This window comes from Hyperolius riggenbachi, chromosome 3, assembly GCF_040937935.1.
Source record: "Hyperolius riggenbachi isolate aHypRig1 chromosome 3, aHypRig1.pri, whole genome shotgun sequence".
Lineage (NCBI taxonomy): Eukaryota > Metazoa > Chordata > Amphibia > Anura > Hyperoliidae > Hyperolius > Hyperolius riggenbachi.
This window is the reverse complement of record NC_090648.1, coordinates 423583897-423607608: the sequence shown is the minus strand read 5'-3', so window position 1 is coordinate 423607608 and position 23712 is coordinate 423583897. Positions and strand designations below refer to the sequence as shown.

Genomic DNA, 23712 nt, shown 5'->3' with positions numbered 1-23712 from the left:
TATTGTGTGCACATGCTGGGTGGGGGTGACACAGGCTGCCTATTAGTGGCATATTGTGTGCACATGCTGGGTGGGGGTGACACAGGCTGCCTATTAGTGATATATTGTGTGCGCATGCTGAGTGGGGGTGACACAGGCTGCCTATTAGTGGCATATTGTGTGCGCATGCTGGGTGGGGGTGACACAGGCTGCCTATTAGTGGTATATTGTGTGCGCATGCTGGGTGGGGGTGACACAGGTTGGCTATTAGTGGCCAATACTGGGTTAAAGTTCCTCTTAATGTGCATATGGCTGAACCTCTCAAGTTTCAGGATTACCCTGCTGAACCTCATCAATAATACAAGAGCAACTGGGTCTCATCTCTGCACATCTGGGGAGAGACAATACACAGGATGACAATGTACTCAGATCTAGACTGTAAACACACTTGGTCCTGCACAAAACACAAATAAAGCATCTCCTACAAAATCTCACTCATGTCCACACCAAGACGTACCACTTTTATGGCATTAAAGGACAACTATCGATTAACATGTTTTCTTAAACTGGCCTGGGAATAGCTTGTGTAGGTGTTCCTAAATACTGCTGTATCTGTACCCATGCTCATCTCTTCCTTTAATGTTATCAAATTCTTTTCATGGAGTGGTGTTGGGACCAGGGCCTTGGATCAGTGAATGATGAGGGGAGGGGGAAATCCCTTTCCCTACATATGTTAACCCTGTGTGTACTTTATATATTTAGCAGATGACAGGTCTAAACTGCAGCTGTAGTTTTGTCTCTCTGAATAGCTCATTCAGAGAGATAAAACACAGGCTTTTGAAGGTTGTCTGTCTAAGGATACACTGACATGTGCAGAGCAAGCAGGCTGAAATGTATCCATCTGCAGCATAAAAAAACATTCTCTTTTGTGTGTGTAACCTAATACCAAGGCAAGATTTTCATACTAAAGTATTTTGCTGTAGCCTTCTGAAATATGCAGAGACCAGCACTGACTGTATTGTCACTTTTCTCATAAAGCACAGACTCCCCTTTGCTAAAAAATCATTCCAATGCAGCTACAATCTAATGAATTACAGCTTTTGCCTCTTATGTTAATGTTTACGCAGCTACTTAGACATACTTTGTACATTGTAATTTTAGAACACTTGGTTATTGATAGTTGTCCTTTAATGAAAACACAGAGCCTTCCTACTTTTTCCTGCTGTTGTCATACCTGGTGCAAAAGGCTGTAACGCTATGGTGGAGATGGAGGATAAACTGCTGCTGCCTGCACAAGAGTGAAGGGAAAACACTTCACACAGGAGCCAGAGAATGACTGCCTGAATATGTATACTCTGTGGAGAAAAGGAAAAACATTGCCTCACGCGGTCACATCAGCTCTTACAGAATTACAAGCTGAAGCATGACCAAATATTCAGATAAGTAATGCCTCTTTTGTATAAACAATTATCTTTTAATTGCCCTGGGTGCTGCACCATCTAACAATCTGATAAAATATTGAGAACAAATCTGCAGCAAGAAAGTGTAGTCCCGTGATCCCGCGCACACACAGGTGGGGGCGCTGCGGTTTACAGAGTTGGTATTTATAATAACTGCAAATTGTCCAAGTTTGATTTCACCTCTCTCTGATAAATTAGTGAGGATGTTGTCTGTCATACAGGAAGTAGAAATTAATAATTTTGTTAGTCCAATCAAGGCTAGACGTCACTGCTCGTTCTGCTGCCCTTCTGTAACTGCAGACACTGCGCCTTGTCCTTTGTTTACATCACTGATGCAAGCCCATTGGCCGTCCACAGACTCCTATCACAGGGTCACCTGTAATCAGAGGAGAAACATATCAATTAAGCATATAGTTGGAGAAAGATTTCCAGACTATGGCCAGTCTTTTGTATGTAGTGCAGGTGGCTGTATTTGCTACTCTCAAATGTGTTCTCCTTGTCCCTGCACAGGCGCACGCTACCTCCCAGTCCCTGCATGGAAGCACACGACCTCCCAAGTCCCTGCACCGGCGCACACGACCTCCCAAGTCCCTGCACCGGCGCACACGACCTCCCAAGTCCCTGCACGGGCGCACACGACCTTCCAAGTCCCTGCACGGGCGCACACGACCTCCCAAGTCCCTGCACGGGCGCACACGACCTCCCAAGTCCCTGCATGGGTGCACGCAACCTCCCAAGTCCCTGCACGGGCGCACACGACCTCCCAAGTCCCTGCACGGGTGCACGCGACCTCCCAAGTCCCTGCACGGGCGCACACGACCTCCCAAGTCCCTGCATGGGTGCACGCGACCTCCCAAGTCCCTGCACGGGCGCACACGACCTCCCAAGTCCCGGCACGGGTGCACACAACCTCCCAAGTCCCTGCACAGGTGCATACAACCTCCCAAGTCCCTGCAGGGGCGCACGCAACCTCCCAAGTCCCTGCACGGGCGCACGCAACCTCCCAAGTCCCTGCACGGGTGCACGCGACCTCCCAAGACCTTGCACGGGCGTACGCAACCTCCCAAGTCCCTGCACTGGCGCAGGCGACCTCCCAAGTCCTTCCACGGGTGCACATGACCTCCCGAGTCCCTGCACGGGCACATGCGACCTCCCAAGTCCCTGCACAGGTTCACGCAACCTCCCAAGTCCCTGCACAGGGCTGCACTGGAATTACCTGCCTGTATACTATTCTGCAGGGCTGTAGAATTGGTACAAAAATTATCCGACTCCTCAGTTTATGAAACCACTGACTGACTTTCAGGTACCCAACATTGCTCCGACTCCTTAGTCTTATACTTACAGTATACTATATACTATTGTCTTATACTTACCAGAGCTGTGGAGTTAGGACAAAAAACATCTGACTCCTCAGTTTATGAAACCACCGTCTCTTACTCCAGGTACCCAAAAATTGCTCTGACTCCTCAACTCCACAGCCCTGCTATTCAGCCTACTAGATGGGGAGGGGTTACGTTAAAAGGAATCTGAAGTATGTGGGATATGGAGGTTGACATATTTATTTAATTTAACAGTGCAAATTGCCTGGCTGTCCTGCTAATACTCTTCCTCCGATACTTTAAGCCATAGACCCTGAAGAAGACAAGACAAATAACATTTATATTGCGCTTTTCTCCTGGCGGACTCAAAGGGCCAGAGCTGCAGCCACTAGTGTGCACTCTATAGGCAGTAGCAGTGTTAGGGAATCTTTCCCAAAGTCTCCTACTTAAAGGGAACCTAAACTAAGAGGGATATGGATGTTTCCTTTTAAACAATACCAGTTGCCTGACTCTCCTGCTGATCAATTTGCTGCAGTAGTATCTGGATCTCACACCTGAAACAAGCATGCAGCTAATCCAGTCTGACTTCAGTCAGAGCGCCTGATCTGCATGCTTGTTCAGGGGCTGTGGCTAAAGTATTAGAGACATAGGATCAGCAGGAGAGTCAGTCAACTGGTATTATTTTAAAAGGAAAAATCCATATCCTTCTCAGTTTAGGTTCCCTTTAATAGGTGTTGGCTTACTGAAAGGGAAGCGCTTGGATTTGAACCTTGGTCTGCCGTTTCAGAGGCAGAGCCCAATACCAGTACAGATCAGATGTTTCTGACAAAAACCTGACAAGATTAGCTGGATGCTTGTTTTAGGTGTGTGACTCAGACCCTACTGCAGATAGTAAAATCAGGACAGTCAGGCAACTGGTATTGTTTAAATGGAAATAAATATGGAAGCCTCCATATCCCTCTCACTTCAGATTCCCTTTAAAGTACCTGCTCAGCAGCTTCTGCACCAACCACTTCCTGCACGACAGTTCTCCTGAGCAGCAGTCCGCGGTCTCAGACAGCGTCGGTGTCATACAACTTTTCACTGTATTTATGTAAATTAGGAGACCAGAAAAAAGCGTATCCTTTTAGCGGCGCGCCACTACACCAGTTACTCACCAGTATACAGACAAAGATAAGTACATAGCAAATCATTTTTTTCATAAAGATGAGCTTGAATTTTTAATATGTGCAAATAATTGATTCACAAATCTTCAAAAGAAATTCATCTTAAGACACGACATCCCATAAAAAAGTGCAATATCAAAACAGTAAGATTAATTGTTTTTATAAGACGACAACATCAACTTGTTGTGGACTCTCCCTTGGTCGGTTCAGCCTGTGTGTGGTGTTTTTCTATATTTGGAAGTGGTGATTCCTGGCTTGGTTGTTGTCCAGATGCTGCTCCATTTGTTGCCCTATTCACATTGCAGGTGGATATTCCTGGCTTAGTTTTGGTCCAGATGGTTTTCCATCTTATGCTGTGTGTATAGTGCAGATGTACAATTGTTTGTGAAGGCCTGAAGAAGGGTCTACCTGAAACAAGTCAACGTCATCTTTTAAAAATAATTGATCTAACGGTTTTGATATTGCACCTTTTTATGTGTTGGCGTGTCTTAAAGGGTTCTCTGGTATGTTTAAAAAAAAGCTAAAACTGACACTTAAGTGGGGCTTCTATTGGCCCCCTGCAGCTGTAATGTCCCGTGCCATCCTTCTCCGATGCTTTATTCCCCGCCGCCGGTAACCTGCTAATTATTCATCTAACCAGACGAATAGAACTGCGGCTGCGTGTCTGCGCTCCCGCGCGCAGGAGCGAGCATGCACGTCATTGGAAGCTTACTGTGCAGACACAGTAGAAATTTTCTTGTACTGCCCCTGCGCAGTAAGCTCCCGATAACGAGCGCGGACACGGCCGCACAGCCGCAGTTCTATTTGTCTAGTTAGACGAATAATTAGCAAGTTACCGGCAGCGTGGAACGGAGCACCAGAGGAGGACGGCACAGGACATTACAGCTACAGGGGGCCGATAGAAGCCCCAGGTAAGTGTCAGTTTTAGCTTTTTTAAACATACCAGAGAACCACTTTAAGGGCCAGTGCACACCAAAAACCTCTAGCAGATCCGCAAAACGCTAGAGGTTTTTGAAGCAGATTTTCAAAGCATGTTTAGAGAGATTTTATAAACATGCCTAGCGGTTTTTGGAGCGTTTTTGTATAGCAGATTCCATATATTTTTACAGTAAAGCTGTTACTGAACAGCTTCTGTAACAAAAAAGGCCTGGAAAACCGCTCTGATCTAGCGTTTTTCAGATCAGTTTTCCACTTTCCTATACTTTAACATTGAGGCAGAAACGCCTCAGAAATCTAAAAAATGCTGCAGCCCCCGAGTTTGCGTTTGTAGGAAAAACGAACCGCTCTGGTGTGCACCATCCCATTGAAATACATTACCCAAGCAGTTTTCAATCAGCTAGCGTTTTTAAAAACGTTCCAGAACCGCTCTGGTGTGCACCAGCCCTAAGATCAACTTCTTTTGAAGATTTGTGAATCAATTTTTTGTACTTTTTGGATATGTTACGGCCAGAACCCGAAGTCTGGCTACTTCGGGTTCAGGCCGGTCAAAATGCGAAGTGGCCGGGCACCTGCGGCCAATGGTAGAAATGAAAAGTTTCCCAAATGAATTCATATCCCGGCGGCGTTAAATGAATGAATTCCCGGCGGCATTATGTGACCGGATGAAGCCGTCTCTTTGGCTGTGCCTCCTCTCCTCCCCCTGCCCCTCTCCTATGCAGCTGTGGCAGCCGGGGACCACGCGTGTCCCCCAGGATCGTTGGTAGCGGCAGGGAAGCAGAGCGGGAAGGCTGCAGACATCGCTTCTGCCAGCAGCCACTCTGCAGAGGAACAAAAGGCAGGATTCCCTGCTGCTACGAACAACTCTGAGGGACACGCATGTCCCCGGCTGCCAAAGCTGCATAAGAGAGGGGCAGGGGGAGGAGAGGAGGCAGAGCCGAAGAGGTGGCTCCATTAGGTCTGCGGCTTCATCCGGTCACATAATGCCGCCGGGGAATTCATTCATTTAACGCCGCCGGGATATTAATGCATTTGCGAAACTTCATTTCTAACATTGGCTGCAGGTGAACAGCCACTTCGCGTTTTGACCGGCCAGAACCCGAAGTGGCCAGACTTTGGGTTCTGGCCGTAACAGATATATTAAAAATTCAAGTTCATCTTTATGAAAAAATTAGGGAAATTCTCCTAGATAGAGACAAAGACAACCTCAGCAAGGTCATAGAAGCTATACATATATATTTCTACAATATCCAACAATTAAACAAAATCGTTCTGGAGTTGGAAAGTCAGAGGAAATATCCACAACAGGAGCCCAGAAAGCTGCAAAACCCCTCCCCTTTACCGCTATTCACACTGCACCAGCTCTGACTTCCACGGGCCACAAATACTCTTCTTTGTATTCACAAGGGCAGGTGAGCACGGACATGGCTACGCATCTTGTTATCTCCCCTGGACACAGCCTGGATGTTGGCGGTGATGGACCAGCTCACGTGCCACACCACATCATTGAATTTATGCAGTAGTTTTGGTGTCCAGCTGCTCATGGCACGCATGTCCAGATGTAAACTCTGCCGTCCTGTAAGACAGACCCAACAATGGTTTGTTACAACAGAGCTGGATTACCGCAGATGTATGGAATAGAAAACTCCTCTTCATGTTTACCTGAGAGCAGCAGGCTATAGTGCAAGTAGGGAGACCAATAGAGGGAGCCCAGGCCACATCTCTCGCCCAATCACTGTGTGCCTTTAGCTTCTGGTCTTCCTTCCACTGACCATCCCTGAATAAAAGGAGAGAGTGCTGAACACTTTCCTCATTTACAAAGAGGTGCCTCCTCTCCACCACTGCCCTGTCAGGAGAGCTCCAACTTACCTCCAGATCTTTACCAGGTTGTCACAGCCACCAGACACAAATCTGTTGATGTAATTTGGCCTCTGTCCAGATGGCCGCTGATCCACCAAACTGCAGGCACCACTGAAGGGGCCCAACTCACAGCATTAAACCTGATCTATGGAGGGACAAAAGCAGAATTATTTACCATCAGCTTGGTAGAGCCAGCACAGCAAAGGCCAGAAACAACATGCAGAGAACCTCACACTAATAAGCTTAAAGTAAACCTGTATACACAACTGCCCTTTGGGGGTACTTACCTCGGGAGGGGCAAGCCTCTGGATCCTATAAGGCTTCCCTGTCCTTCTCAGCAGCCTCAATCCAGCACTGGCTTCCCCAGAGAAACGGCCACCACAGTATTGACATCATTGAGCCTCATGCAAGCTTGCCAATTGGGCGCGGCAGAAATAGCCAAGCATCTGTGCAGTGGAGTAGACCTGATTAGGCTCGGCTATTTCCACCAGAGCTCAAATGGCAAGCAGCTACTGCGCCTGTTCGGGAAACCAGTGATGGAAGCCGCTAGTTCACAATTTGGCAACAACTTTCCAGGGAGCCAGCGTTGGATTGGAAGTGCTGAGGATGACGAGGGAAGCCTTATTAGTATCCAGGGGCTTCCCCCTCCGAGGTAAGTACCCCCCAGGGGCTCTTTTTTTCTTTAAAGCAATTCTGAAGTGAAGACAACACAGAGGCATGACAGCACATATGAATAAGTACCAGCATATGTGGGCAGAGCCTCTAATAGGCAGACTGCTCCCATTGCATCCAAAACAGATGCTAGAATATGCATTAACTACCCTAATCTCTAATTAAAGGGAAATGTCATGCAAACATAGTATAACCTGGCAGCAGCTAGCAATAAAGTAGAACTTACATTTTGTATAGAGCAGGGAGAAATGGCAGTGCTTCGTAAAGCCAGGCCGCATTTGTTTGCATGCTAAAAAACTGTTTTGGAAGCTAACATCCTCCATTAGCCTATAAAAGGCTCTGGGCTCGATGTCATTCAGATGCAGCCTGGCTGCCTCTTGGTTGAAATAGTAAGGCTCAAAGTAATATTGAAATAAAGATAGATACCTTCTAGATCCTCACCCCATGCCCCTGGTCTACCGCTGTTCAAATGGTGTCACCGAGTACTTCCGAAGACTAGCTGTTCTGTATTACAAGGTGCTAGTCCAGGCTCACAGCTGCACCTGTTCTCAGAACCACTCAGAGAGGCAAGTGTTTCCAAAGCCTTCTAAGGAGTCCCAAAGGCTCTGGGATCTCAATGGAGGCACGGCGCTGAAACAATGGCATGGAGAGGACTGGGAAGGCTCTATGGGATTCAGAGCCATCCCTCTACATAGGTGAATATCTAACTTTTTTTTTAGTTTCGCTTCAGTATTGCTTTAACCACTTCCAGACCACGCTATTTGAAATCTATGCCCTGTTTGGGACCTGTTATCCCTGCCAGGGAGTACATTTCAATTAGCCCGCTGCACACTACCGCCGATTGTGCCGATCTCCCGCCACTGCAGCTTACTCCCCCTGCTGTCAGTACGTGCTAACAGGGTGTGCTGACAGTGACCTGAATATAAAACAAGACTGAATATACAGTGTCATCTGGGGGCCAAACGTGCACTGCTGCAATTGGGAAATGTACATTGTTAGCGTTTATTCGGGTTTTGCTTTTTTTCCCCCGCAAAAAGAAAGCTCTCTTTTTCCTGCACAATCCATGCCTCGGTAATTACAAAGTATTCCAACGCATTAAAAAAAAACACAGGACAAACGTGAAAAATCACATGCGGAAAACACAATTGCAAATGCGGATGCGCTATTGCGGAAACCAGTGAATCCTGATCAATGGCCCATAGGGTTGCATTGGATCTAATGGTCCAATAATGCATTTAGATCGATTTTCAATAGATTTCATCCTGAAATCTATTGGAAATATGTTCCTAGTGTGTGGCACACATCAGATAGATTCCTGTCAGATTCGACTTAACAGGCATCTGACAGAAATCTGATGGTCGAACTTGCTGCAAATCTATCAGTGTATGGCCACCTTTACAGTGTAAACACAATGGCCCTGATTCACAAAGCGGTGCTAACAGTTAGCACCCTGGTGAAAAGCCCTTTATCACGCCTTGGGCCTAATTCACAAAGCGGTGCTAACAGTTAGGGCTCGATTCACAAAGCGGTGCAAAGTGTTAGCACCGTGGTGAAAAGGCCCTTATCACGCCTAAAGTCACTTTAGGCATGATAAGAAGAAACTCGCGCGAAGTTGCCGCGCGCAAAGTTTTGCGCGCGCAACCGCGCGCGTGCGCGCGCAGCGTCCCCGCTTCGCGCGAAGCTCCCATTAAGCCCTATGGGACTTTGCGCGCGCTCTCACGCGCGAACGCGCGTACGCGCGGTAACTTCGCGCGAAGAGCAGGAAAAAGCGGTGATAACTCAGTGGTGAAAAGGTCATCACGCCTAAAGTCTTTTAGGCGTGATAACTGGGTTATCACCGCTTTGTGAATCGAGCCCTTAGCACCCTTGTGAAAAGCCCTTTATCACGCCTAAACTCAGTTTAGGCATGATAAGTTTAGGTGTGATAAGTTTAGGTGTGATAAGTTTAGGCATGATAAGTTTAGGTGTGAGAAGTTTAGGCGTGATAAGTTTAAGCACCAACTGCGTTAGCACCGCAGTGCACAGCTGATCAAAAGTTTTGCGCTAGCAAAGTCTGGTGCACTTTGCATAAAATTTAATGGCGCTGCTTTGCGTGCAGGACTTTGCGCATCATCTAAACTTATCTAAACTTATCATGCCTAAACTTATCATGCCTAAACTTATCACGCCTAAACTTATCACACCTAGGGCCTGATTCACAAAGCGGTGCTAACAGTTAGCACCCTGGTGAAAAGCCCTTTATCATGCCTAAACTCAGTTTAGGCATGATAAGTTTAGGAGTGATAAGTTTAGGTGTGATAAGTTTAGGCATGATAAGTTTAGGTGTGATAAGTTTAGGCATGCTAAGTTTAAGCGCCAACTGCGTTAGCACCGCAGTGCACAGCTGATCAAAAGTTTTACGCTAGCAAAGACTGGTGCACTTTGTATAAAGTTTAATGGCGCTGCTTTGCGTGCGGGACTTTGCAAGCGATCTAAACTTATCTAAACTTAGCATGCCTAAACTTATCACACCTAAACTTATCACACCTAAACTTATCACGCCTAAACTGGCTTTTCACCAGCATGGTGCAATGGTTATCATGCCTCGGGCTTGATTCACAAAGCGGTGCTAACAGTTAGCACCCTGGTGAAAAGCCCTTTATCATGCCTAAACTCAGTTTAGGCATGATAAGTTTAGGTGTGATAAGTTTAGGTGTGATAAGTTTAGGCATGATAAGTTTAGGTGTGATAAGTTTAGGCATGCTAAGTTTAAGCGCCAACTGCGTTAGCACCGCAGTGCACAGCTGATCAAAAGTTTTACGCTAGCAAAGACTGGTGCACTTTGTATAAAGTTTAATGGCGCTGCTTTGCGTGCGGGACTTTGCAAGCGATCTAAACTTATCTAAACTTATCATGCCTAAACTTATCACACCTAAACTTATCACACCTAAACTTATCACGCCTAAACTGGCTTTTCACCAGCATGGTGCAATGGTTATCATGCCTAAAGTCTTTTAGGCATGCTAACTGGGTTAGCACCGCTTTGTGAATCGAGCCCCTAAAGTCTTTTAGGCATGCTAACTGGGTTAGCACCGCTTTGTGAATCGAGCCCTAGGGGCTCGATTCACAAAGCGGTGCTAACCCAGTTAGCATGCCTAAAAGACTTTAGGCATGATAACCATTGCACCATGCTGGTGAAAAGCCAGTTTAGGCGTGATAAGTTTAGGTGTGATAAGTTTAGGTGTGATAAGTTTAGGCATGCTAAGTTTAGATAAGATTAGATCGCTTGCAAAGTCCCGCACGCAAAGCAGCGCCATTAAACTTTATACAAAGTGCACCAGTCTTTGCTAGCGTAAAACTTTTGATCAGCTGTGCACTGCGGTGCTAACGCAGTTGGCGCTTAAACTTAGCATGCCTAAACTTATCACACCTAAACTTATCATGCCTAAACTTATCACACCTAAACTTATCACACCTAAACTTATCATGCCTAAACTGAGTTTAGGCATGATAAAGGGCTTTTCACCAGCGTGCTAACTGTTAGCACCGCTTTGTGAATCAAGCCCCAGGTGTGATAAGTTTAGGCATGATAAGTTTAGGTGTGATAAGTTTAGGCATGATGGGCTCGATTCACAAAGCGGTGCTAACCCAGTTAGCATGCCTAAAAGACTTTAGGCATGATAACCATTGCACCGTGCTGGTGAAAAGCCAGTTTAGGCGTGATAAGTTTAGGGGCTCGATTTACCAAGCGGTGCAAAGTGTTAGCACCGTGGTGAAAAGGCCCTCTTCACGCCTAAAGTCACTTTAGGCATGATAAGAAGGGCTTCGCGCGAAGTTTCCGCGCGTAAAGTTTTGCGCGCGCTCCCGCGTGCGTGCGCGCGAAGCGCCCCTCACTTCGCGCGATGCGCCCATTAAACCCTATGGGACTTTGCGCGCGCGCCTGTGCGGGTGCGCGCGCAAAACTTTGCGCGCGATAACTTCGCGCGAAGTGCAGCCAAAAACGGTGCTAACTCAGTGGTGAAGAGGTCATCACGCCTAAAGTCCTTTAGGCGTGATAACTGGGTTATCACCGCTTGGTGAATCGAGCCCCAGGTGTGATAAGTTTAGGTGTGATAAGTTTAGGCATGCTAAGTTTAGATAAGTTTAGATCGCTTGCAAAGTCCCGCACGCAAAGCAGCGCCATTAAACTTTATACAAAGTGCACCAGTCTTTGCTAGAGTAAAACTTTTGATCAGCTGTGCACTGCGGTGCTAACGCAGTTGGCGCTTAAACTTAGCATGCCTAAACTTATCACACCTAAACTTATCATGCCTAAACTTATTACACCTAAACTTATCACACCTAAACTTATCATGCCTAAACTGAGTTTAGGCATGATAAAGGGCTTTTCACCAGCGTGCTAACTGTTAGCACCGCTTTGTGAATCAGGCCCGATAAGTTTAAGCACCAACTGCGTTAGCACCGCAGTGCACAGCTGATCAAAATTTTTACGCTAGCAAAGACTGGTGCACTTCGTATAAAGTTTAATGGCGCTGCTTTGCGTGCGGGACTTTGCAAGCGATCTAAACTTATCTAAACTTAGCATGCCTAAACTTATCACACCTAAACTTTTCATGCCTAAACTTATCACACCTAAACTTATCATGCCTAAACTTATCACACCTCAACTTATCACACCTAAACTTATCATGCCTAAACTGAGTTTAGGCATGATAAAGGGCTTTTCACCAGGGTGCTAACTGTTAGCACCGCTTTGTAAATCAGGCCCCTAAAGTCTCTAACTGGGTTAGCACCGCTTTGTGAATCGAGCCCTATGGGCGCAAAACTTTTGATCAGCTGTGCACTGCGGTGCTAACCCAGTTGGTGCTTAAACTTATCACGCCTAAACTTATCACACCTAAACTTATCACACCTTGGGCTCGATTCACAAAGCGGTGCTAACCCAGTTAGAGACTTTAGGCATGATAACCATTGCACCACGCTGGTGAAAAGCCAGTTTAGGTGTGATAAGTTTAGGCATGATAAGTTTAGATAAGTTTAGATCGCTTGCAAAGTCCCGCACGCAAAGCAGCGCCATTAAACTTTATACGAAATGCACCAGACTTTGCTAGCGTAAAACTTTTGATCAGCTGTGCACTGCGGTGCTAACGCAGTTGGCGCTTAAACTTATCATGCCTAAACTTATCACACCTAAACTTATCATGCCTAAACTTATCACACCTAAACTTATCACACCTAAACTTATCATGCCTAAACTGAGTTTAGGCATGATAAAGGGCTTTTCACCAGCGTGCTAACTGTTAGCACCGCTTTGTGAATCAGGCCCAATGTGCGTAGCCCTCACCATATGCACATTGCTGATCTTCTTGACATCCCATGGGCTGTCCCCTGTATAGGTGAGTAGAGAAATGGCGCCGTCTGAACTTCCGCAGGCCAGCTTTAACCCGAAGTCGTGTGGGGCCCAACACATGGGGCCTGATTCACAAAGCGGTGCTAACAGTTAGCACCGTGGTGAAAAGCCCTTTATCACACCTGGGGCTCGATTCACAAAGCGGTGCTAACAGTTAGCACCCTGGTGAAAAGCCCTTTATCATGCCTAAACTCAGTTTAGGCATGATAAGTTTAGGTGTGATAAGTTTAGGTGTGATAAGTTTAGGCATGATAAGTTTAGGTGTGATAAGTTTAGGCATGCTAAGTTTAAGCGCCAACTGCGTTAGCACCGCAGTGCACAGCTGATCAAAAGTTTTACTCTAGCAAAGACTGGTGCACTTCGTATAAAGTTTAATGGCGCTGCTTTGCGTGCGGGACTTTGCAAGCGATCTAAACTTATCTAAACTTAGCATGCCTAAACTTATCACACCTAAACTTATCACACCTAAACTTATCACGCCTAAACTGGCTTTTCACCAGCATGGTGCAATGGTTATCATGCCTAAAGTCTTTTAGGCATGCTAACTGGGTTAGCACCGCTTTGTGAATCGAGCCCCTAAACTCACTTTAAGCATGATGGGCTCGATTCACAAAGCAGTGCTAACCCAGTTAGCATGCCTAAAAGACTTTAGGCATGATAACCATTGCACCATGCTGGTGAAAAGCCAGTTTAGGCGTGATAAGTTTAGGTGTGATAAGTTTAGGTGTGATAAGTTTAGGCATGCTAAGTTTAGATACGTTTAGATCGCTTGCAAAGTCCCGCACGCAAAGCAGCGCCATTAAACTTTATACAAAGTGCACCAGTCTTTGCTAGCGTAAAACTTTTGATCAGCTGTGCACTGCGGTGCTAACGCAGTTGGCGCTTAAACTTAGCATGCCTAAACTTATCACACCTAAACTTATCATGCCTAAACTTATCACACCTAAACTTATCACACCTTGGGCTCGATTCACAAAGCGGTGCTAACCCAGTTAGCATGCCTAAAAGACTTTAGGCATGATAACCATTGCACCATGCTGGTGAAAAGCCAGTTTAGGCGTGATAAGTTTAGGTGTGATAAGTTTAGGTGTGATAAGTTTAGGCATGCTAAGTTTAGATAAGTTTAGATCGCTTGCAAAGTCCCGCACGCAAAGCAGCGCCATTAAACTTTATACAAAGTGCACCAGTCTTTGCTAGCGTAAAACTTTTGATTAGCTGTGCACTGCGGTGCTAACGCAGTTGGCGCTTAAACTTAGCATGCCTAAACTTATCACACCTAAACTTATCATGCCTAAACTTATCACACCTAAACTTATCACACCTAAACTTATCATGCCTAAACTGAGTTTAGGCATGATAAAGGGCTTTTCACCAGCGTGCTAACTGTTAGCACCGCTTTGTGAATCAAGCCCCTAAACTTATCATGCCTAAACTGAGTTTAGGCATGATAAAGGGCTTTTCACCAGCGTGCTAACTGTTAGCACCGCTTTGTGAATCAAGCCCGATAAGTTTAGGGGCCTGATTCACAAAGCGGTGCTAACAGTTAGCACCCTGGTGAAAAGCCCTTTATCATGCCTAAACTCAGTTTAGGCATGATAAGTTTAGGTGTGATAAGTTTAGGTGTGATAAGTTTAGGCATGATAAGTTTAGGTGTGATAAGTTTAGGCATGCTAAGTTTAAGCGCCAACTGCGTTAGCACCGCAGTGCACAGCTGATCAAAAGTTTTACGCTAGCAAAGACTGGTGCACTTTGTATAAAGTTTAATGGCGCTGCTTTGCGTGCGGGACTTTGCAAGCGATCTAAACTTATCTAAACTTAGCATGCCTAAACTTATCACACCTAAACTTATCACACCTAAACTTATCACGCCTAAACTGGCTTTTCACCAGCATGGTGCAATGGTTTTCATGCCTAAAGTCTTTTAGGCATGCTAACTGGGTTAGCACCGCTTTGTGAATCGAGCCCTAGGTGTGATAAGTTTAGGCATGATAAGTTTAGGTGTGATAAGTTTAGGCATGATAAGTTTAAGCACCAACTGCGTTAGCACCGCAGTGCACAGCTGATCAAAAGTTTTGCGCTAGCAAAGTCTGGTGCACTTCGCATAGAGTTTAATGGCGCTGCTATGCGTGCGGGACTTTGCATGCTATCTACACTTATCTAAACTTAGCATGCCTAAACTTATCACACCTAAACTTATCACACCTAAACTTATCACACCTAAACTGGCTTTTCACCAGCGTGGTGCAATGGTTATCATGCCTAAAGTCTCTAACTGGGTTAGCACCGCTTTGTGAATCGAGCCCATGGAGTTCACTGCATAGGAGACAAGCTGCAAGAGAACCCCACTATGACCATTATATTGCATGGATTTACTATCCACAACTGGAACTGATCTTTATTGATAATAAGACATGCAAAGTCATCTGAGAATGTCTGACCTCACAGACTACCCAGTTAGGGTGGGCAAAACCAAAACTGATATTTCAATGTTTAGTTGAGGCTAAATAAGTAATCATTCTTTGGTTTCTCTAGGATACAGTGAAAGGGGGGGGGGCAGCACCCATACAAAGGAGAAGGTGCGCCCAAGCAAACAGCATTCCACACCACCGGAGCTCTTAGTAGTTTATCTGTTACTATGCCCATGTGGTGCCTTTTATATAGGTAAAACTAAACGAGAGCTACGTGCCAGGATCTCTCATCATGTTACTAACATAAGGAGTAAGAGCACGTCCAATCTCACCCCGGTGGCCAGGCATTTCAAAACCATGCATGCTGGCAACCCAGCTCAGATGCGTTTTGTTGGCTTGGACCGTATTCATGCATCTCAACGAGGTGGGGACATGGATAGACTTTTATTACAGCGAGAATCAAGGTGGATTTTTGACCTGGGGGCGACATCACCCCCAGGTTTGAATGAAAATACCAGTTATACTTCCTTTTTGCCTGTTTGAGGTCCCTGTGTGCCCACCTCTTGAAACTACTCTCCCTGGTCGCGTGCGTCTCCTCCCTGGTCTGTGTGGGGGGGTGGCCCTCCCTATATTCTTTGCTAAACACTAGCTTTATAAGGTGAAATTTCTCTCATTGAGGATGCTTGAGGCATCCACACTATGTGGGGCCCCTTATGGTTGCCCCCTCCCCTTGTTCTTTGCATTCATATATTATGGCTTACCATTAACGTCTTGCTGTTTATAATTAATATATGAATTTCATTTCGAGTTGAAATCCCTATTTGAATATATATTTTTGGATAAGATACTTGGGTGGGGTCTTGGTTTCTCTCTCCGGCCTGGTTTGTGGCTTGGACCGGCTCCGCCCGCCCCCTCTGGCGGTGTCGCCTGGTGTGGTTGGGGCTTGGTGGGCGCGGTGTTTGGGGGGTGTGCGGTTGCCTTTGGCCCGGCTGCCCCCCGCCACCGTGTCCATCCGCCCTGCCCGCCCCGTGTGCGACGTTCGGGCGGGTGGGCGGGGTTTGGCGGACGCGCCGGCGGGTTGCTAAGGCGACCGGCCGCCGTGTCTGCCTGCCCCGCCCACCTGCCCGGCATTGGCCGCTTGTGGGGGCGGGCGGGGCCGGCCTGGCGATGACGTCAGGCCGGCGGGGGGGTTTAAGATCCCCATGGAGGAACATGGAATCTGTTGCACACCTCCAGTGGAAGCCGGAAGTCCGGCGAAACCGGTCGAGGACGTATGTGCAGTGTCCCGGCCTCCATGCTGTCTCCTTCCCCGCACGGATAGAAGCCTCTGCCTTCCCTACAGCCAGTCCGGTGTCTCAGCCATACAGGAATCAAGCTCCATACGGATAGAAAACCTTGTTTATCCGGACAACTATCCGGACACTTATTCAACACAGGCATTGATCTCGGAGGACATCACATTTAGCAACACGGTACTCCAGGATATCCATTGTGGACACGTAAGCAGCCCCACGGGCATGGCTTTTGTTTATGTATGTGGACTGCTTCTCAAAATCATTATACAAGTGAGTGGCGTTTAACTGATGACACTGAGCCTCTTGGTGAACTTGCAGCTTGATTTGTGGCAGCTATATCACTTGGCCTGAACCCTGCATGTGCCTCAGTGTGGTGCCAACCTGCTTGCCTCAATGTGCCTCAGCTTGTTTATCCAATGCCTGACATCTCTGGAGATTATGTTCTGAGATTGAATTAATTTTATGTGACTGTCTTGCTTTTTCCCGGCTGGAAAATCCCCTTGCTTGCACTTATCTGCTTATTATCCACTCTAAGACTGGCTGTATGCAACTAACCAATCTTTGTGCTGGCTGCAGTAATTTGCCGGTTCCTCACTTCAAGACTGGCTGCATGCTATTAACCAATTTTTGCACCGGCTGTGGTTTATATCTACATATATTTTTGTGATCCAATTCGGGTGAACTGGACGTCCAGAAAAATTTATTTATTTATTTATTTTTTTCAATGACATAAACCCACATGATATTACAGTTTATAGTTAGTGTTTACACCATCTCTTTGGGGGATCTGTGGGGTAGTGGCAGGGGTTTGAGGTCGGGGTGGGAGGCTGGCTTGGGGGTGCGGGGTGGGCACATTTTTAATTGATGTGTTTTATTGTTCTATAGATTTGGATTAATAAAGTTGAATAGGTTATTACAGTAACTAATTGTATGTGATTTGTGCTCAATCGGGTCATACCCACCTTTTTCTATCTCACCCCTTTTTTTATATATACGGAGCTGTTAGATGCAGGAACCAAATCGTGCAGGTACCACCGATGTAATTAAAGCTTCTTTATTGATCACATCAGATAAAAATCAGCAAATACAATGACAGGCCGCTGTTTCGAGCAATCAAGCTCTTTGTTAAGTTTATAAAACTGCAATAAAAGAGCGTCCATCCAACTCACTTATATATCCATCATAGACCAATATGGTGCAGCACATCATCCATCCAATCAACAGGCGCCAGGTCATAAGAGGACCTGATGGGGAACTGCATAGGATGGGTAAACCCCGCCCCCTCCAAAATTCACACGTTGCCCAATGTTTAATCTCATGCCTAGCTTGAAACAAAAACAACCTAGGCACTACTATGTCTCACAGCGCTGTATACTTACTGTCCATATGCTCACTGTATCACCCTCAAAGGCATCTTATACCGCCGTACTATGAACATGTGCCTGGGCCGCCGACCAATCAGCTGGCACAAAGCGCCTCCCCTCACTAAGTGCTGACATAGGCAGAAGACATCTCCGCTGTCAGTAGCTAATAGTAGTTGCCGCCAACCAATCAGTGGCCAGCGTACGCAGCGCACAGCCAAACAGGAAAGAGCACTGACGTGTGCGAAAGTATCCACACCGCAACAAATAACAATGCACCTCAGAGGAAGGGGGGCGACCAATCCTATACAACCCTTTTGTATGCTGAAACCGCTGACCAATTAGCGGTCAGCCAGCACACAGCACAAATCTGCAAGTAGGCAGATGAATCCCAGAAGCCGTGCCATGCACGGCTATGGGATTCGCTGCCTCCCGCATGAAAAAATGCTGCAATGTCGTCTGAATCGATTGCAGCATTATCCCCATGGCAGAGTTTCGCCGCGCAATTTGCTTGCGGGGAAACTGCGGATTCAGCCCGATTTCTGCAGCAGTGACCCTTATAGCATGCCATCTCAGATTTCTTATCTTTATAATCACTTTGCTCTGTTGCTCACTTCTTTTCCAAGTGCTGTACCAAAACCTGGCTCTTATAATGTCATCAGTCCAGCCCATAATCTGCACAGAGCATGAGCAGGATTTCCCAGGCGTATTTGCATGACGGGTAGGACAAAATGCTGAAGGGGAGGACAAAATGCTGAGGGTGTACTTGCAACACTCTTGCTTCAAGAAAGTTACTGCGACTTCATTCCTGACAAAGATGCTTTTCATATTAAAGAGGAACTTCAGCCTAAACAAACATACTGTCATTAAGTTACATTAGTTATGTTAATTAAAATAGATAGGTAATATAATCTCTTACCCACCTTGTTTTTAAAGAACAGGCAAATGTTTGCGATTTCATGGGGGCAGCCATCTCTTTGGTCGAAAGGAGGTGACAGGGAGCATGAGACACAGTTCCAACTGTCCTGTGTCCAGATCACCCCTCCCAGTTGCTAGGCAACGAGAACAAAAACATCAGAAATCCCATCATGCTTTGCACAGCATCAGGGGAAAAATGCCCAGGCAGTTTTCTTTGATGGGGCGCCACTTAGCTTCTGTGCAGCTAAAAATTAGGCTTTGGTAAGAAAAACTAAGTTCTGATGCTGTGAAACTGTTAAGCAAACACCAAACCTTTTCAGTGCTGCTGAGTAGATTTTTAGTCTGGAGATTCACTTTAAACAAAAAAATGCCCACTGCTCCAGCCCCACAGATGACATCTCCAGACATTACCACTACTTCATGATTAGATCAGAATTTCCTACCACTAATGTCCCTCTCCAGCTGATATGGAACGACAAGTCATAAGGCTCTCCTTGTCAGCAGGATGTTACCTGAGGAGTCATGGCCGGTGTACTTGTACATCTTCTCCCAAGTGCCGTTTTCCTCTTTCCAGATGACGACTTTTCTGTCATAGGAGCAGGAGGCCAAGATGTTTCCATACATTGGGTGAGCCCAGGCTACCTGCCACACCGGCCCCTCATGCCTGAAAAGAACAAGCAAATCTGTGAGATGGCCTTCCAGGAGGACCCTCTGCAGCTAGGAAATGATAGGATGGATGGTAGGCTGACATGAAATCATATACATGTGATAAGATTAAACTGTAACACTACATTAAATGAAAAGCACTTGTCCAGCTTCCAAAGTGCCCAGGATGAAAGGTCCAAACGTTTTTGGTGTAATTATTTAAGGTAGGATTTCAACACAATGGGCTTGATTCACAAAGCGGTGCTAACCTACTTAGCATTCCTAAAGACTTTTGGGCGTAATAACCATTGCACTAAGTAGGTTAGCACCGTTTTGAGGAATAAAGTGGCGCGCAAAGTCCGGTGCACATGGAAAGTCGCATAGGGTTTAATGTGCGCAGAGTTTATTTTATCACGCCTAAACTGTGTTTAGGCGTGATAATGGGCTTTTCACCAGCGTGCTAACTGTTAGCACGCTTTAGTGAATCAAGCCCATTGAGTAGGGCTGCTCAAATCCGAATCCGGGAGATACCCGGATAGTTGCTATCCGGATATCTCCCAGTAAACCTGTGCAGGGTGGGCGGGGGGTCAAGCTTACCTGTTTGATGTCTTCTTCAACCGTCCTTGGCCCCTTCCACGATGCGTCCCACGTGCATCACGTGACTACAAACACTTCCTCCTTCACCCCGTTAGGAGGAAGTGTTTGTAGTTACGTGACCGCCGCGTGGAACGCATCGTGGGAGGTGCCAGGGACGGACGAAGAAGACGTCAGACAGGTAAGCTTGAAGCCCCCCGCCCACCCCGGACAGGCTTACTGGGAGATATCCGGATAGCAACTATCCGGGTATCTCACCGGATTCGGATTTGAGCAGCCCTAACAATGAGGTTGATTAACTAAGCTTTGCTGCTACAGCAGCGAGTGTTATAATCCCCTGTGCACGCTATGCAGCCATAGCATGCACTGTTAAATTACACTGGGCTCAGATAGTTTAAAGATAGCTCAGATAGTTTAAACACTCCACTGAACCCGCCCAGAGCCCGGCAGCTCCATTGCCTTAAAAGTACGATATTCCTGCACTTTGATTGGCCCAATAGCTTGACTATTAAAGAGAGTCTGCAGCGAGAACAGATCTCGCTTCAGACCTCATATATAGCAGGGGCATGTGTGCCCCTGCTAAATCGCCGCTATCCCGCGCCTTAACAGGGGTCCCTGTCCCCCCAAATCCCCTCCGTAATGCGGGGGAGCGTTTCCGCATTGGGGCAGGGCTAACCGCCGCAGCCCTGCCCCACGCGCGTCTGTCAGACGCATATCTCCGCCTCTCCCCCGCCCCTCTCAGTCTTCCTTCACTGAGAGGGGCGGGGGAGAGGCGGCGATGCGCGTCTGATAGACACGCTGGGAGGCAGGGCTGCAGCCGTTAGCCCTGCCTCCAGGAAGAGAAATGTAGAGACCAAGTCTGCGACCAACTTTTGCGGGGGGTGGGTTGGGGGTGAAGGGACCCCCGTTAAGCACACATGCCCCTGCTATATACCAGAGCTGAAGCGAGATTTAGTCTTGCTTCAGTGTCTCTTTAAGTGACAAGCAGCCTACAGGGCCAATCAAAGTGCAAAAATATCGCACTTTGAAGCCACTGGACCCCGCGGGCGGGTTCAGTGGAGTGCTCGTTAAGTATAACAAAGCACTCCTTAAACTGAGCCCAGCATAATTTAACAGCGCACGCAATGGCTGCATAGTGTGCACAGGGAATTATAACACTCGCTGCTGTCATTAAGCTGCACTGCTGAAGCAGCACAGCTTAGTGAATCAACCTCAATGTGATTTAGTACTGCATTAGCCTTTTGTAAATCTAAACCTTGAGGGCCCTTTCACACTGGAGCGTTACAGTGCGGTAAATTTACCACACCACGCCCCTGGGCAATGAAAGTATATTGGGGAGTTCACACTCCCCAAGCTGCGGTATGCTGCGCCGGAAGTGCCCTATCTAACGCGCTTCCAAACTTATGGTACCGCGCGGCTTCTGGGGCGATCTGTGTCAGACTGGAAGTCATGTAAGTCTAAGGCAACACACTTGTCTTTAAAAAACCCACCACAGTTTTCAGCGTCGTGCATGCTCAGATGCGAATTTTAGAAACACACTTCCGCGCATGGCATCGATCGCCCAACAGGAAGTGAGCATCACTTCCTGTTGGCCAAATGCCAGACAGGGACTACCAAGTACTGACACCGCACCGCTGCCACCAAACTGCAGTATGAAGCTGGCCTGATATAGATATGCCCAACCCAAACAATGGATCCCTCCTTAAAGTGTACCCGAGATGATTTTAAATGGTAAAAAAGAGACACAAAGGCATGTTCTCATCCGACGGACATGCCTCTGTGTGCCCTCCTTGCCACTCTCGATCCCCCTGCACCTCACTAGTCCCCTCCCCCCCGAATCTGCTGACAAGCAGCTTGTCAGGAAAACTAATGGGGGAGGGACATCCCTTGGAGGAGAGTAACTCCTGCGTAACGCTTCTTCCCCGCCTATCAGAGTCTTCTCACTGGCTCTCCACTGCCCGCTCCCTGCCTCTCCCCCACCCCATCCATGACAATCAGCGCTCAAGAGCACCGAGCTACATCTGCAGTGTCGTGACCCCAAAGGTCACAGAAGTAAAAGTAAAGGATTGCAGCTCCCCCCCTCCTTCCCCCAGACTAGGTAGCATGCTACCATCTTTATTCTCTAATAAACAATGCCAGTTGCCTGACCATTGTGCTGATTCTTTGCCTCTAATGCAGGGCCGGCCTTAGGTTTCACAGCGCCCTGAGCGTAACCAGATTTTGGTGCCCCCCCAACCCCTATTCATCCTACACGCACGCACGCACGCACACACACACACCCTTTTATCCTGAGTTATCTTCTATGAGATAATTTTCATCTTCACTTTAAAATAACTTTTCCGGAACTGTATTTTACATTTGGAAAAGTACTTAAAAGTTTGTGAAAAAGTGCTATCAAAATTATTGTATTTTCTTGTATACTTGTGGTTTAAAATGCATTTTATGACAAGGTGTAAAAATATCACCTAAGAGAAAACTCAGGAATCTGCCTCCCTTAGGCCCCGTTTACACTTAATCAGTTAGTATGCGTTAGTACGCGTTTTTTCCCATAGCAGTGCACTGGGAAGAAGATTTCAGTTAAAACGCGTTCAGTGTGAAAGGAGCCACAGGAAAACATGGTACTTACTTTGAAAATCAGTTTTCTTTCAGTTTTAACTGAAAGTGTAAAAGGGCCCTAAGTAGGGATCTGCCTATATATACACTAAATGGTGCATCTGCCTACATATACAAGACTAGTAGCCTATATACACTAAGGGGGGATCTATCTATTATAGGCAGATCCCCCCCTTAGTGTATATAGGCTACTAGTCTTGTAGGCAGATCCCTCCTTAGTGTACGGGTAGCACGGTGGCGTAGTGGTTAGCTCTCTCACCTTGCAGCACTGGGTCCCTGGTTTGAATCCTGGCCAGGGTACTATCTGCAAGGCGTTTGTATGTTCTCCCTGTGTCTGTGTGGGTTTCCTCCGGGCACTCTGGTTTCCTCCCACATCCCAAAAACATACAGATAAGTTAATTGGCTTCCTCCTAAAAAATTGTCCCTAGACTATGATACATGCACTACATAATACATACATACATACACATATGACTATGCTAGGGATAGATTATGTGCCCCTCTGCGGGACAGGACAAGACAACATATATTCTGTACAGCGCTGTGTACTATGTCGGCGCTATAAATACTTAGTGTATATATAATGCATACACTAAGGGGGATCTGCCTAATATATATACACTAAAGGGGGGATCTGCCTACATATACAAGACGAGTAGCCTATATACACTAAGGGGGGGGGGGGGTATGCCTATTATAGGCAGACCCCCCCCCCCCTTTAGTGTATATAGGCTACTAGTCTTCTAGGCAAGTCCCCTCCTTTAGTGTATATATAATAGGCAGATCCTTAGTGTATGTATATATAATATATACACTAAGGGGTATCTGCCTATATATACACTAAAGGGGGGATCTGCCTACATATACAAGACTAGTAGCCTATATACACTAAGGGGGGGGGGATCTGCCTATTATAGGCAGATCCCCCCCCCCCCCCCTTAGTGTATATAGGCTACTAGTGTAGGCAGATCCCCCCTTTAGTGTGTATGTATATAGGCAGACCCCCACTTAGTGTGTGTGTGTGTGTGTGTGTGTGTGTATATGTATATATATATATATATATATATATATACACACATATACATATATATACATAT

At 46.6% G+C, this 23712-nt stretch overlaps 1 pseudogene; it reads right to left on the bottom strand.

Moving 5' to 3' along the window:
• Positions 1-733: 733 nt before the first annotated feature.
• Positions 734-19356, bottom strand: LOC137560771 (protein SEC13 homolog; annotated as a pseudogene).
• Positions 19357-23712: the final 4356 nt, after the last annotated feature.